Source organism: Acomys minous (genome assembly GCF_964271855.1).
Source record: "Acomys minous genome assembly, chromosome: 5".
NCBI classification, from domain to species: domain Eukaryota; kingdom Metazoa; phylum Chordata; class Mammalia; order Rodentia; family Muridae; genus Acomys; species Acomys minous.
In genome coordinates this window covers 7,386,406-7,400,835 of record NC_140494.1, presented here as the reverse complement: position 1 = coordinate 7,400,835, position 14,430 = coordinate 7,386,406, and the positions used below count along the sequence as shown (strand labels likewise).

Here is a 14,430-nt window from a genome sequence, read left to right as displayed (position 1 = left end):
TGGGTACCAGGAGTTACCTGCTCTGCTCACTCAAAGGCTTGGAGGAGCAGTTTCCATGATGCCTCTTGATCATAGATTTCAGTGCTATGCAAGAGCATTTTATGCAAAGACAAGGCTTCTACACAAAATCCAGGCGTTGCTACATTTTCCACCGTCCTGTCAGGACAGAGGAGATGAGACCTCCCTGCCCCCCCCCTTTCCCCAATGCTGGTGATTGAACCCAGGGCCTTGCTCCGTGCTAAGCAAGTACTTCACACTGAGCTACACTCCCCAGTCCTTTTGAGCCACCTGGTGTCGCAGAAAGCCCCTCAATTTTCAGACCCAGGGACAGCCACATTGCTCAGGGACCTCCAACACAACGCTTTCTATCTTGGTTCTTCCTCATCACTCCCTCCCAATTTCCCAGAATGCTTCTTTTAGTGAAAAGAGGATAGGGTGAGGGGGAAAATGCCTAAGTCAGCACCAAATCAAGTACAGCTGGCAGAGAAGGGGAACAGGACGTGTTTGCTCCTGAAGCTTTCCCTGTGACACAGGAGCCGCCCTAGATGGTGTTGCCCCAGTCATTACACAAACCCAGGAAGTCTCTCTGACACCCACATTGGCCACTACCTCTTCTTTTTTGATTCTCTACTGGCTTTGTCTCTTTGCTGCTCCCTGCACATGTTCTCCACAGAGCAAAGGGCCCCAGCATCTCAGCAGCCCTTTTCTCTCATGCTCCAGATAGGCCTAGCTTTGCTATTGGGTGGCAGGTGGGGCCCTGTGGAGATGCCAAGGGGTCCAAAGGCTGGTACTTGGAGAGAGTGTTTCTGGGGTCAGTGGGTAAAGGTTTCAGCAGTATTTGAAATCTGGAATCTAGATTTTAGCCACAATATGGAGTTGAGGAGTAAATAAGTAACCGTTTTGCGTTGGTTGAAACCCAGGGCAGTGAGGATGTCTGGCAGAGAGCCCCTGGCCCTTATGAGCCCAGCATGCCTGCAGAACAGGGTCAAAGAGGCTACAGTTCCCTGTCTCAACCCAGAGTCAGCAAAGCTAGAAACAGAGCGTCCAGAACAGAAGCTGGCCACCTCGGTCCCTTGTGTCTTCTGCAGATCTTCACCCGCCATCTTGCTGCCCGTGTAAGTTTCCTCCCACGGCTGTTCATGGCTCAGTGTCTAACCAAGAAATGATAAGAAAAAAAAAAAGAAAGAAAGAAAGAAAAAAAAGAAAGAAAAAAGAAATAAGAAAAACAAAGGGTTCATAATTGCTGTTCTTAACAACTGAAGGGTCTGCACAAAAGAATAGGCCCTTGAACAGCCAGAGGTGAGAAGAGGAGCCCAGAGGGCACCACTCCTCGGTGCTGCACTTTTCCTAATGATAGATCCAGGGAGCTGGGAATTATTGCCGGGACCTAAAGTGATCCTGCCATGTTCCAGTGGATGGTCCCAATCTTTTTATTAATTACTTAATCAATTAATTAATTAACTTATTTATTCACTTTACATCTCATGTCCCCCCTCCTGATCTCACCATCCCTCCCTCTTTCTCCCTCCTCCATCTCCCCTCCCCTACTAACTGCCCCCTGCCCCCACCCCCCTGCACCCTGCACCCCTGCCCCCAGCCCCCTCCACCCCCTGCCCCCCCAGCTTATCAAGCATCAGGCTGAGTATTTCTCTTCCCCCATAGCCTGGCAAGGTCATCCTGCCAGTGGGGGAAGTGATCAAGAAGGCCACTACTGAGTCCATGCCAGAGGCAGGCCTTGCTCCCCTTACTAGGGGACCCACATGAAGCCTAAGCTGCCTGCCCATGGGCTACATCTGTGTAGGAGGCTCGGAGCGGTCCATGCAAGCCTTGCTTGGTGCTTCAGTCTCCGCAGGCTCCTCTGGGCCCTGGTTAGTTGGCTAAGTCAGTCTTCTTGTGAAGCTCCTGTCCCCTCCAAGTCCTTCTGTCCTTCCCTCACTTTCCTACAAAACCCCCTACCTCACCCAGTGTTTGGCTATGAATCTCCACATCTGTTTGGATCCACTGTTGGGTGTAGCCTCTCACAGGACAGCTATGCTAGGTTCCTGTCTGCGTATGACCACAAGATGGTTAAACTGAACAGGTCGCAAAACAAAACCAGTCATGAATCTAGGAAGGAGACGGATTGGGGGTTGTATGAGTGAGTCAAGGAATCACCCTAAAATATTGTCAGTCATCAGTTGAGCACACATTTATGGCTTTGAGTTGTCAATATGCACACACACACACACATACACACACATACATCACACAAACACACACACACCACACACATACACCACATAAGCACACCACACACACACACCACACACATACACAAACACACACACCACACACACACACCACACAAACACACACCACACACATCACACAAACACACACACCACACAAACACACACACCACACAAACACATACCACAAACACACCACACACACACATCACACAAACACACACATACACACACATACACTGCACAAACACACACAGCCCCCCAACACAAACATCACACATACACACCACAAACACACCACACACACACACACACACCACACAAACACATACACCACAAACACAACACAACACACACACACACATACACACACACACACACATTGAAATGACCTTGGCCAGGTTCTGAAGCGCAAGCTGCCCAAGCTTAATTTATAGCCAGTCTGCTGTTCAGACATCTGGCCACATGGAGGCACCAAAGCGCCAGCCTGGTGTCCTCAAGAGGTTCTCTCTGATCAAGAAGGGCAACCTGGGCTTCTGCATGCGGCAGAGGCTTAGGCCTGACAGCGCTGCGGAGAAGACCCTCCCTGCTCTCCAGCCTTACAGTCCTGTGATTCTGGGGCCACCGGATGCACGTTAGTCCTAGGAGTTGGAGGTGGGCTGAGATCTCACCTGTCACACCAAGCTAGTGGCCCTTAGACTGTTGACTTGAAATACTATGGGTCTGGACAAGACTCATTCATAAGCGCACTTTCTGTTTTCTCCTCTTTTTTTCCCCTTAATCTAAAATGTAAAATACAAGTTCTCTCCCCAGCTTTTGAGAGCTATAATCAACAACACTGTGTACATTTAAGGGGTACAGTGTGATAATTGTGATATGTGTCTGCTGGGAAGTGATCACCACAGCCAAAGTCGTTAGTGTGTCTGGTGTGATTTCTGTGTGTGGTGGGGCAGGAGCCCTTTAGGAAGACTCAGCACACTGCAAGGGCACAACACTGGGCTGTTCACTGCAGTCACCAGGCTGTGCTGTAGGCCACGGATGACTCGTGCATCCTGTGTAATGGGACTCCTTCATGCTTTGGCTAATTCAGTGTGCATGTTGCATGTGCGCACGCACATGTGTGTGTGCACCTGTGCGTGTGCAATATGTTCTCTTAACCGACCAGCCACCTCTCCAGCCTTCCTACAGACTTCAGTTCTGTAGGGAATATGCCAGGGCTGAGTGTCTGTTTCAAAGCACCTCTGGGCTCTGACACGGGTTTGGCCTTTCCCTAGCCTGTGTGATGGTACGCAAGTCACTTGCCACCTCACTTTCTACCTTTGTCTATTGCTAGCCCTTTCCTGTCAGTGTGCAACTGGCCTGTCTGAGAGAATATAGGAGGGACGTCTGCTCCAAGTCTGTGAGCTGAGAAAGGCTTTCCATTGGAGTCTGTTTTGAGGGACAGTGGTTGGAGATGAGATCATCCAGAGTCCAGAAATTTCCAGAGGTTTTGATCCAGAGGTCAAATTGAAGATGTTGGGGATAGGGCTGTGTGTGTGTGTGTGTGTGTGTGTGTGTGTGTGTGTGTGTGTGTGGCGGTGGGGGGGAGGCAGGGCTGAATTTTAGTAGGGGAAAATATTTAGAACATAGCAGAGCTCCAAACCCAAATTCAATCATTCCTTGCAACAGAGTAACAGGCCAACAGTACAACAGTAACTCTAGGTTGTCTGTTCAGGAACCTCCAACTCTTCCCCTGCTGATGAGGAAGCAACCTTGCCACTTAGACCAACAGCTTTCATTTAAAGCACTTTCACACAGGCTAGAGTGGCATCTCGGTGGTTACAGCCCTGGCTGCTCTTGCAAAAGAACTGGGCTCAATTCCAGCACCCACATAGTCGCTAACAAGCGTCTGTAACTCCACCCCCAGGCTTTTGACGCCCTCTTCTGGCTTCCGGGGGTCACTACATGCACATGGTGCGCAGACATCTACGCAGGTAAAAACATCATATACGCAAAATAGTAAAATAAAATTTAAAGTGCCCTTTGTAACTCTGCTGATGGCCTTGCATTTAAGCATCTGAATGTCTCTCTGGGTTTCTGCCTTTGAGTAGTGGTGCAGAGAATCATGGGGATTTTGGACTGGAGACACACAGTCCCAGGTCACCCCTCCTATTAGAATGGTTCTGTCAGTCAAGGATGGCGGTGCTAGAATCTGCATTCTTTTAAGGCCATACCCCCCACCCCCAGGTGAAAGAACGGCGTGCCCACAGGAGGAAGGGATGAATCCTTCTCACTCATAGGCATCTTCCTTGCCTTCTGCTTCCCTTTGCCTACTTTTTCTGATTTGAATTCAAATCTTGGAATACTGTAATTCTGGAAAAGGGAATGTAAAAATAGCAATTCTTTGGAAGCAGTGTTTCTCTGTCTTCTGTTTAGTCTGGGGTGGTGTGCTGGCTAGTCCAGGGCTGCGGAGGAATGCTGCTGGTGACATGTCCCCTAGCTCTGCAGAGCCATCCCTGTCCACACAACCTGCCTGCTCTTGCTGTCACTCCTCAGTGCAGGGCTGGTGGGGTGCCCCCAAATGTAGGGTTGGTCCAGGACACCATTTCTTTGGTCCTGGTGGGCTCCCGTAGACTGGAACTGGAATTCTGCCCTTGGGTTAGTCTAAGCAAGTGAGAAACAAAGGACCCCTAGTGTGTGACATGCAGTCTGAGGTTGGCATAGCCCAAAATGCAAAGTGTCTCAGATGGCCCCTCACGCATGGACAGACTTGCCAGTCAACGCGAACCATGAAGCTCTTTCTAGGTGATTCTTCCCACGTCTCTGTCACTGCCCCTCAGACTATATGCTCCCTTATGCCTGCCCACTCTCTTTATCCAAGTCTTCTTGTGATGGTTAACACAGTCAGCCTGACAGGGTCAGCTAGGGACAAACGTCTGAGCCTGTCTGTGAGAGAGGGTTAATTGAGATGGGATGATATAAAACCATGCCCCTGGCAGACTGGGCTCCCTGACTGAATAACACACGGAGACAGGAAATTGAGCATCAACATTCATCTCTCTCTGCTTCTGGCCTGTGGATATAATGTGACCAGCCATGTCACGTTCCTGCTGCCATGCCTCCCCGCACCCCCTATTAGGCACTGAACCCCTGGACCAGGAACCAAACAGCCTTTCTCTTCCGTAAGTTGCTTTTGCGGAGTTTCTGTCATGGCCATGAGAAAAGTGCCTCATACATTTTCCTTCAGGCTGAGTCCTCCTCAGGGGAACACTGGCCACTTTCCGCAAGCTTGTGAATTTCTCTGTTTTCTTCATACGGTCTCCAGAACCAGCCATAACAAGTTTGTGGAAAAAAGAAAGGGCAGAGTAAGTAAAACCATGGTTTTGGCCTCAAAACCAACCCAGGAACAGATTCATTTCTAAACCACTTCAAGATACGATGTGACAAGGCTCAGATGCACAGCCTCTGAGTTCTGCTTGGGTGGGGGGATTATCCCCAGCCTTGGGGATGTTGAGACTGCATGAAGATGGGGGTGCATCAAGAGAGGGGATGGGGGCCTGGAGACATGGCTCAGAGGTTAAGCGTGCTGGCTGCTCTTCCAAAGGTCCTGAGTTCAATTCCCAGCAACCACATGATGGCTCACAACCATCTATAATAAGATCTAGTGCCCTCTTCTGGTGTACATGCAGGCAAAACACTGTGTACATATGATAAATAAATAAATATTAAAAAAAAAAAAAGAGAGAGGGGATGACCTTTAGACCAGGGATGATAGCTTAGTGTTCAGACAGGCCTTCCCACTTTGAGGGAGCCAAGAAAGGAGAGAAAATGGCCACCTGGGAGGCCAGGGCAGAGGGCCTCCCCACTGCTCTCTGGCTGTAAGACAGCCTTCTCAGGCCTACTGTTTCCCTTCTCCTTTTCCTTGGTTTTCAGGCAACCACAGTCTCTCTTGAGATGAGGCGGCTTTTCCTGTTGACTCTTCGCAGAAGCTCTCCTGGCCTATTTAGTTAGTTAGTTTGGCCCTTTCTGCATAGGCCCCAGGGAGAGTGGGGCAAGACTCAGGGACACCCGTCCTGGCTTATCCCTTCTGCATAGAACTTCTGTTTCTTTCCACTTGCCTCTTTATCCTGTCCTGCCACAGCCAGGGTCCTGGCACTGAGCTTGGAGACTTTGGTTCCCTCTTGGGTTGTCTGCTCAAGTGCACAGCCAGTGGCTATGCAGTGGAAAGGTGGTCAGGAACCCTTTCTGCAGGAGAGATGATCTGGTGGAGGCTCAGAGGACTGTCTGCTCCTCTGACCTGTGAGACTTGGACATGAAACTTATCAACTTCCTCTCCGCATAGTGCTGGCAAACCCACAAGGTTGAGGAATAGCTCCCCCAAGACTGTATTTCAGGAAGAAAGAGGAGAAGGATTCATTCATTCACAGATGCACAAATCCGTCCTTTGGGTGTCGAATGGGGACCTATGTTATTCTAGTCTCTCTCGGCAGATTGACAGGTGGGCGGATCCAAACAGCTGCCTCAAGATAGAATGGGGCTATGTGCTTGGGGCTCCGGTGGCAGCTCTGAGCTCCCGATCTGCAAAACCACAGGCAAAAAGCACAGGCTGGAGCCTTGACCCTTGGCCAGCAGAGGCTGCAGCTGTTACTGATTACCATGCCTGCCCCAGCCCTGGAGGGCTGGCTGCCCTTTCTCCAGAGAGGAAATGCTGATGCCTCCCACAAATTATAGAGAAAAAGTACAAGCTTGTGGTTTCAGGGGACCAGCCATAGCTCTGCCTCCACAGCCCAGGCCTTGTGAGATAGCTCCTTATACCCCCTGCTCAAGGGCATGTCCTGGGAGAGACCTGTGAAGAACTCAAGCCTGACTGTGGCTTCCCGATCGCCTGTCTTTATTGAGCATGGGCTGCTTTGGAAGCGTCAATGTTGGTCTCTTCCTTGCCTTACTTGCAGTGCGAAATGAGCCACCACAGCTTTTCAGAACAGGGAGATCCTGGCCAACTTATTTAACCCTCTGAGCTCCCATTTTCTCACCAAGAACTTGGGGAATAGTTGTACTTATTGCCTTGTGTGTGTGTGTGTGTGTGTGTGTGTGTGTGTGTGTGTGTGCCTGTCTTCATGTGCATGCACACACATGTGGGTGTGGAGGCCAGAGGAGCTGCCCACCTTCTTCTTCACCTCTTCCCCCTCCTCCTCTTCTTTTCTGAGCCCTTAGGCTCTCACCTGCAACTTGGGGTCCATGGCTCCGACCCGGCTGACTGGCCAACAACCCCCAAGGATCCTCCTGTGTCCACATGCCCAGGGTTGGATTGCAAGTTTCTTGCCACCACTCCTGGCTTTTTATGTGGTTTCTGGGGATCAAGCTTGGGCCCTCATGGTTGTGTGGCCAGCATTTTACTGATGGAGTGATGTCTCCAGCTCAAACCTCCAAAACCTTTTTGATGCTATTATTAATTATTTGATTGAAAGAAAAACAATCAAGCCTGTCATGGTGGCACATGCTTTTAATCCCAGCACTTGGGAGGCAGAGGCAGGTGGATTGCTGTGAGTTCAAGGCCAGCCTGGTCTACAAAGTGAGTCTAGGATAACAAAGGCTACACAGAGAACCCTGCCTTGGGGAAAAATGAAAGAAAGAAAGAAAGAAAGAAAGAAAGAAAGAAAGAAAGAAAGATCAGCATCCTAACTAATTTTAGTGTAGAACTGTAATGTGCAAAGTGTGGCTCCATGTCTTTTACGTGGATTAGCATGTTAAATTCTAAGGATATCTCTAGATGTTTCTGTGACCTCGAGATCTAAGGGAAGGGAGTCCCAGAAAAGCCAAGAAATGCACACTGGCGACACATTGGTTAGGATTCGCACAAGGGCATCAGACACCAGAAACCACCCTTTAATCACGGCCCTATCCTGTCTCCCAGGGAGGGAGCCAAGCAGCCAAGGCCACTGCCAAATCCTGCCTGTCCTGCTGCTGCTGCTGCTGCTGCTGCAGTGTGCCTAGCAAGCAGCAGTGGAAGAACAGTCACAGATGGGCTGTCTGGGTGCAGGGCAGCACCTTTGCTCTTAAGTGGCCTCAAGGTACATTTAAAACACTTTAAAACGTACGGTTTTGATTTATTTCTTGAGAGCTTCATGCAGGCAGCAATGCATTTTGATCACATCCACCTCATTCCTGCCTCCCGTTCCTCCCATTTCATCTCCCACACCCCTCTCCGATCCATTTTTAAAATAACCCATTGAGTCTAATTAATGTTTGTGGGTTTTGAGTTCATCCACTGGTGCCTGGTTAACCTACCAAGGGCCATAGCTCTAAAGAAAATGGACTCCTCCTTCCTTAGTACCCACAGCTGTCAATAGCTGCCCAGCTCAGGGGGGTAGGGGCCGGTGAACCTGTTCCCTTCTGTGCTGGAATGCGGACTGGCTGGATCTCGTGCTGGACTTGTACAGGCTGTTGTGAATTCACGAGTGCAACAGTTCTGTCAAGTCTATAAGTCATTTTTTTTTTTTTAACCTTAGTCCTCTCCAATTTCTGGGTCTTACAATCTGCCCCTCCCTCTTCCTTAATGGTCCCATACAGATGTTCCAAAGCACCCCACAGTCACTTATTTTCTGCACTTTGATTGAGCCACTTGCTTGACTGACTGTCTTGAGTGTCTCCTGCTTACATAACGTCTCCAAAACGCCATTCGCTGGATGAATCCCCCCTTTTTTTTTTTTTTTTGCCTGTTTTTGTTTCGAGACAGGATTTCACTATGTAGTCCTGGCTGACCTGGAACTCACCACGCAGACCACGTTAGCCTTGAACTCACAGAGATTCACTTACCTCTGCTCCAAAGTGCTGGGATTAAAGGTGTGTAACCACCATGCCTGGCTGAGTCTTTCTGCCGTTTTTGGTTTTGCCAAGGGTCCATTAACCTCTTGCTCAGACCTCTCGGTCCTGAGTGGAAATGGCAAAACTTTTGTGCAGTACTGAAGACCCCGTGTATCTGCTCCTATTTCCTTGCCTGTCTGCATCGTTCTTGGTCCTTCTGCTGCTGCCTGTTTTGACTTACTTCCTGAGAATTTCACACAGGTTAGCAATGCATTTTCATCATATTCACCTCCCGATCTTGCTTCCAGCTCCTACCATTTCACTCCCCACATCCCTCTCCAATTTAGTTTTGTCAATAACCTACTGAGCCTAATTAATGCTTCTCATACAGGCATGGGAAAGCCAGTGTTCCTGGGCCCAGGAGCTGTCGTTCCCATTTTGCTGCGACGTAGATAACTCCTTGTTCTCCTCCCACTTACACATCCATTCTCATCCCCCTGCCCCAGGGGCTCCTGAGGCTTGTGAACCTCCTGAAGCATCTTCCCATGGGGATGGCCACCTCCCACACGAGAGCGTAGAAACCTAGAGTTGAAAAGGGATTTATCTTCTATCATCAAGAAAAATCAACATGAGAGGTGGAATTAGAGCCCAGTCCCATGGTGTCTGGGGTGGAGTTGTTTAGGGAGCCCCAGGGGTTCCCCATCTACAGCCACCCGAGTGCAACGAGAAACCATTAAATGGAAACCACACGTAGCTAACGGCCAACAAAGGCTTCTGAAGGCCTGAGTTACTATACTCCCCAATAGCACGCTTCCTACAAAGGAACCCACTGTCTCTCCTTCCTCAGATCCCTACATCCAGACAGATGGAGGAGGGAACGCATAAAGACAGAAAAGCAAACCTACACGTGCACCTTCGGTTCCCCAGACACCCTTTAGTACAGTTATCTGAAGGAGTAAATGGTTGGTTGGGGACCACACATTTAAAAACCCTGCTCACGTGCTCAGACCTGCATCTGGTCCTGAGGGGAGAAACCTAACAACAGCATGAGAAGGACCGGAGGCCAAGTAAATGGAAATTTGGCAGGATACCGCAGGCTGCTGTTGGTGGCTGCAGCCAGACAGGAAAACTGAGACGGTGTGAGCAGAAATGGCTGGAGGGCTAAGACTTTTCTAAAAGGCGACGCAAGGATCCTTTTCCAGGGAGCTGAGGTGGGGGTGGGGGTGGGGGTAGGCTCTGCAGACATGATCTCATTACTCTCCCCCTGGTCCCCCTGCCACTGAGAGCCAGGGGTCTGGGCCAGTCTCGAGCTCCAACTTAGCTCATTTTCCTAACAAGGCCTCTCTCTGACAGTAGAGGGACCAGAAAGTCTCGCAGCTCCTACCCATGACAGCTCACCATGGCAATCTCCTCAAACTATAAAACACTCGAGTTCCTGTGCACAAAAACGGCTGTGGAAGGAGTGGGGAGGGACAGCAGTTTGATTCTATATTGAAGGCTTGTCTCTCTCACCTTGCTTTGGCAAAAGGAGATGCCAGCCACTCAGTGAGGCAGGCAGGCATTGGCAGACACAAATTCTTACATTAATGCACCTTCAAGGTGCTCTTCCATCCCTCCACCCCCTCTTGTCAGTTAAAATTCTGGGGAAAGCTGTGCACCCAGGGGCATTCCTGTTCTCTGTGATACAAGCTGACTGCCCCCCAGAGACACACCTGTCCTCCATTTTAACCTTTCAGGCACATGGTCTGCCCCAAGTGACGCATGCTCAGGAAGGCATCCGTCGTCTTTTTGTAAACTCACCATCCTCAGAAAGGTACCCTCTCCTAAGAATTCTTTTTCTTTCTCTTTCTTTCTTTCTTTCTTTCTTTCTTTCTTTCTTTCTTTCTCTCTTTCTTTCTTTCTTTTTCAACAGGCTTTCTCTATGTTATCTTAGCCATCCTGGACTTGCTTTGTAGACCAGGCTGGCCTTGAACTCACAGCGATCCGCTTGCCTCTGCTTCCCAAGTGCTGGGATTAAAGGTGTGCACCACCACACCTGGCTAAGAATTTTTTCTTATATGAGTACATAGGGCCTCCTAAATAAAATCCCCACAGGGTTTTGGTTTGAGGAGGACATTACTTTGGAAATGATACCCATGTTCCTCTTTCCCGTTCCACTCCTACCTGTTGGTCATGCTTGGTTTGCATTTGTATTCATGGAGACGCTAGGGCATTGTGGTCAGTCATGTGGGGCAAAGAGCGGGACCCTGTGGAGTGGAGAAGGGATTGAGAGTACCCAGTGTTGTGAGTAGAGACTAGCCAAGATCGACTGGACAGTGCTGTTGCTTTTTTAATCTTTTGTGTGACACAACACTGTTGTAGACACTAGTAAGTACAAGCTATCTTATTGGGGTTTTATTCATGACAGGCACTAAGTGAGAATCACAGAGTTTGAACAGAAGACCGAGAAGATTTCACGGGCTGTGGTTATAAGCTAGTGCCCATCCACGGCATGCTTGAGAATGTGCCAGGCACCTAAAGACTTCTTCTTATGTGATCTACATCAGCACCCAGATGCCTGTTGTGTATTACTGCCCATTCACCACCTTGTTGTGTCAAACACAGGCCATTGATATTCTTGAGGGAGGAGTGGTGTGGATGGAGGTGCCCAGCACAAGTTGGAAATCACGTAAATTCTACTTGAGAAACTAGTTTGCTTTCATGGATTGAGCCTAGGGTTTCATGCACGCTAACCACGAGGTCTATCATTGAACCATACCTCCAGCCAGAAGATGCACATGTGTGTGTGGTGTGTGTGTGTGTGTGTGTGTGTGTGTGTGTGTGTGTGTGTGTGTGTGTGCATGGTGTGTGTTGTGTGTGTGTGCATGGTGTGTATGCATCATGTGTGTGTGTGCGCGTGATGTGTGTGTGGTGTGTATGTGTGTGTGCGCAATGTTATGCGCGGTCTGTGTGTGGTGTGTGTGTCTGTGTGCACGGTGTGTGTGTATGGTGTGTGTGTGTTCATAGATACATGTAAATGTCAGAGGGCACTCTCAGATGTTTTTCCTGAAGAGCTGTCCACGTTTTAAAATTTTGAAACAAGTTCCTTTACCAGCCTGGAACTCACTAACCAGACAAGGCTAGCTGGCTGGTGAGCCCTCAGGATTATCTCTGACTCCCCAGGGCTGAGATTACAAGGATGCCTCACCATATATGGCTTGGCTTCTAGGCATCAAATCAACATCCTTGGTCTTACGAGACAATCACTCTGTTGCGCTCTTTCCACACTGTCGAAGCAAACACATCTGATTGAGGAAATCAGAGTACATGCTTGACCCTGGCAGGGTTACCCATGTCCTGTTTGGAGTCTCTGTTACCCTGCTTCAGAGCCGAGGGGCTCACATTTGAGATGCCGGGGCAAATGGAAGGACCGATCTCCTTGTGCCTGTGGGTCTGGCGCTCTGTGATCTCAGATAGATGAAAGGACGTGCTGTCTTCCAGCACTGCAATGGCTCCCTTTGCTGCCAATCTAAAGAAACTTGAGAATCTTCACAGTTAGGAGCCGGGGGAGATGCCCGCAGTCCAGCTGGGGCGTGCAGCTAACATGAAAGTGGAGATAGGATGAGGACTGTAGAGGAAAAGGCACGGGGCAGCCCCGCCCTTGGAAAAGGCCTGATCCATTCCAATTTTCAATATTTGTTTTGGCCCCAAGCAGTGTATCCCTTTGGGGAAAGAGGAGCCTGCTGGGACAGGGGCAGGGAGGAGGCATTTTAAAACCACAGGGTTAGTGACCAGGTGGTACAAAACACACCTAAGCAAAATACTGAGTTTAGGGTGGGTCAGGTATGTGGAGTTCTGGACTGTTCCATGACCATCCATGCCAATGTGGCTAAACACACCCAGATTCCTGGTTCCTGGCAGATCTACATTTCCTGAAAAACCTCCTACAAAGTGGTCCCAGGACCCCAAAACCCATCCTGAGCCTCCTCGTACCTCGTGCTGTATCACGGAAACAGTTACACTCAGGCTGATGGATTTGCACATCATAACCAAGGTTTCTAAAAGAAAGACCAGTAAAAGCTATTTATTTATTTATTTATTTATTTATTTATTTATTTATTTATTTATAGATAGGGTTTCCTGTGCCCCAGGTTGACCATGAACTCACTATGTAGCCAAGGATAACCTTAAAATCTTGCTTCTCCTGCTTCTACCTCTTGGATTGCCTGGTTTACAGGAAGGCCTGGTTTATGTGGTACTAGGGATGGAACCCAGGGCTTTGTGCTCCTCAGGTAAACACTCCACCAACCGAGCTACATTCTTTGTCCTTATTGGTCTTTTGGAGCTGAGTTGTTCATTTCCACAGCCCAGACTGGGTCTATAGATTTTTTTTTCTTCTTCTTCCAGAAACCAGGCCTATCTACCTAAGCTCTCAGATGAGCTATGCAGCATACGCCCCACCTCCAGCCTCCAGCTCCCGAAGCTTTACAGAGATGGAGTTCACATGGTGTAGGACAAGGGATGAGGAAGCCCCATGGTCCTCTCCAACTGGGGACTCACCCAGCCTTGTGAATATGAACCATTTGCTTTATTCATCGCTTGTATATTCATTGAAGGGGAGTGGAGGACCGGAGGGACATCAGAGCCAGTCTCCAGTGGTGGCCAGTGCCGAAAAGATAACGTTGGTGTGGGAGTATGGTGAACAACAAGGGACAGTCCTTATAGCGTCTCTCTGTGCTGCAGCTTTCTCTCTCCAGTTTGGGGTGAGCTGGGCGACCTCAACATGTTAGCTTGTTTGTACAGACTGCAGCTCTCTGACGTGGCCACACGACTCTTGAGGAAGCTACGGACTCCCCGACCTCAGTCGTCCAGGGCTTCATGATGGTGGAGAGGCACATGTCAAGAAGCCAAAGCTGCCTTGGCTTATCTCTAGTTCCTTTTAATAGTCATTACTGCCGACCTCTGCATCTTCCCTTGAATCCTCATGGCTACTAGATAGCTCTGGGACTCCACAGCAAAGCCCAGCCAGCTCTGGCCTCCAGGGACCCTTTTAAGAATGTTGTTAAGATGATCCACAAGTCTTGTAGAATAAATTGTATTGATTTATGGTTTCTTTTGTTTTGTGACTGTGCAACTTCAGGTAACGTGCAACATTGCCATTTCAGAGTAACTTGAGTGCACGACCCTGAGCTGTGGCTCTGAATAAACTATTTTCTTTTAAAACTGAGTTGTCATTTTATGTCAAAATTCATTAGGAAAGCCTTGTAAGGAGTCTACTTGCTTCTCAGCGTGCTAGAGGTAGCACTTGCTGTCTCATTGCTGGGATCAAGTATCTGGGGAGAAGCAACTTAAGGGAGGGAGGGTTGATTCTGGCTCACAACGTGAAGGTGCAGTCTAATCGTAAGGAAGACACGGTGCTGAGTTTCACAGCTGCACAGCT

The 14,430-nt window shown here is 49.2% G+C and overlaps 1 long non-coding RNA gene across 1 annotated transcript; it reads left to right on the top strand.

Annotated features, from left to right (window-relative positions):
* Positions 1 to 825: 825 nt before the first annotated feature.
* Positions 826 to 14,217, top strand: LOC311598701. Its single transcript, XR_014779631.1, has 2 exons — positions 826 to 1,115; positions 13,398 to 14,217. It is a non-coding gene; the product is annotated as an uncharacterized lncRNA (long non-coding RNA).
* The last annotated feature ends 213 nt before the right edge of the window (positions 14,218 to 14,430 follow it).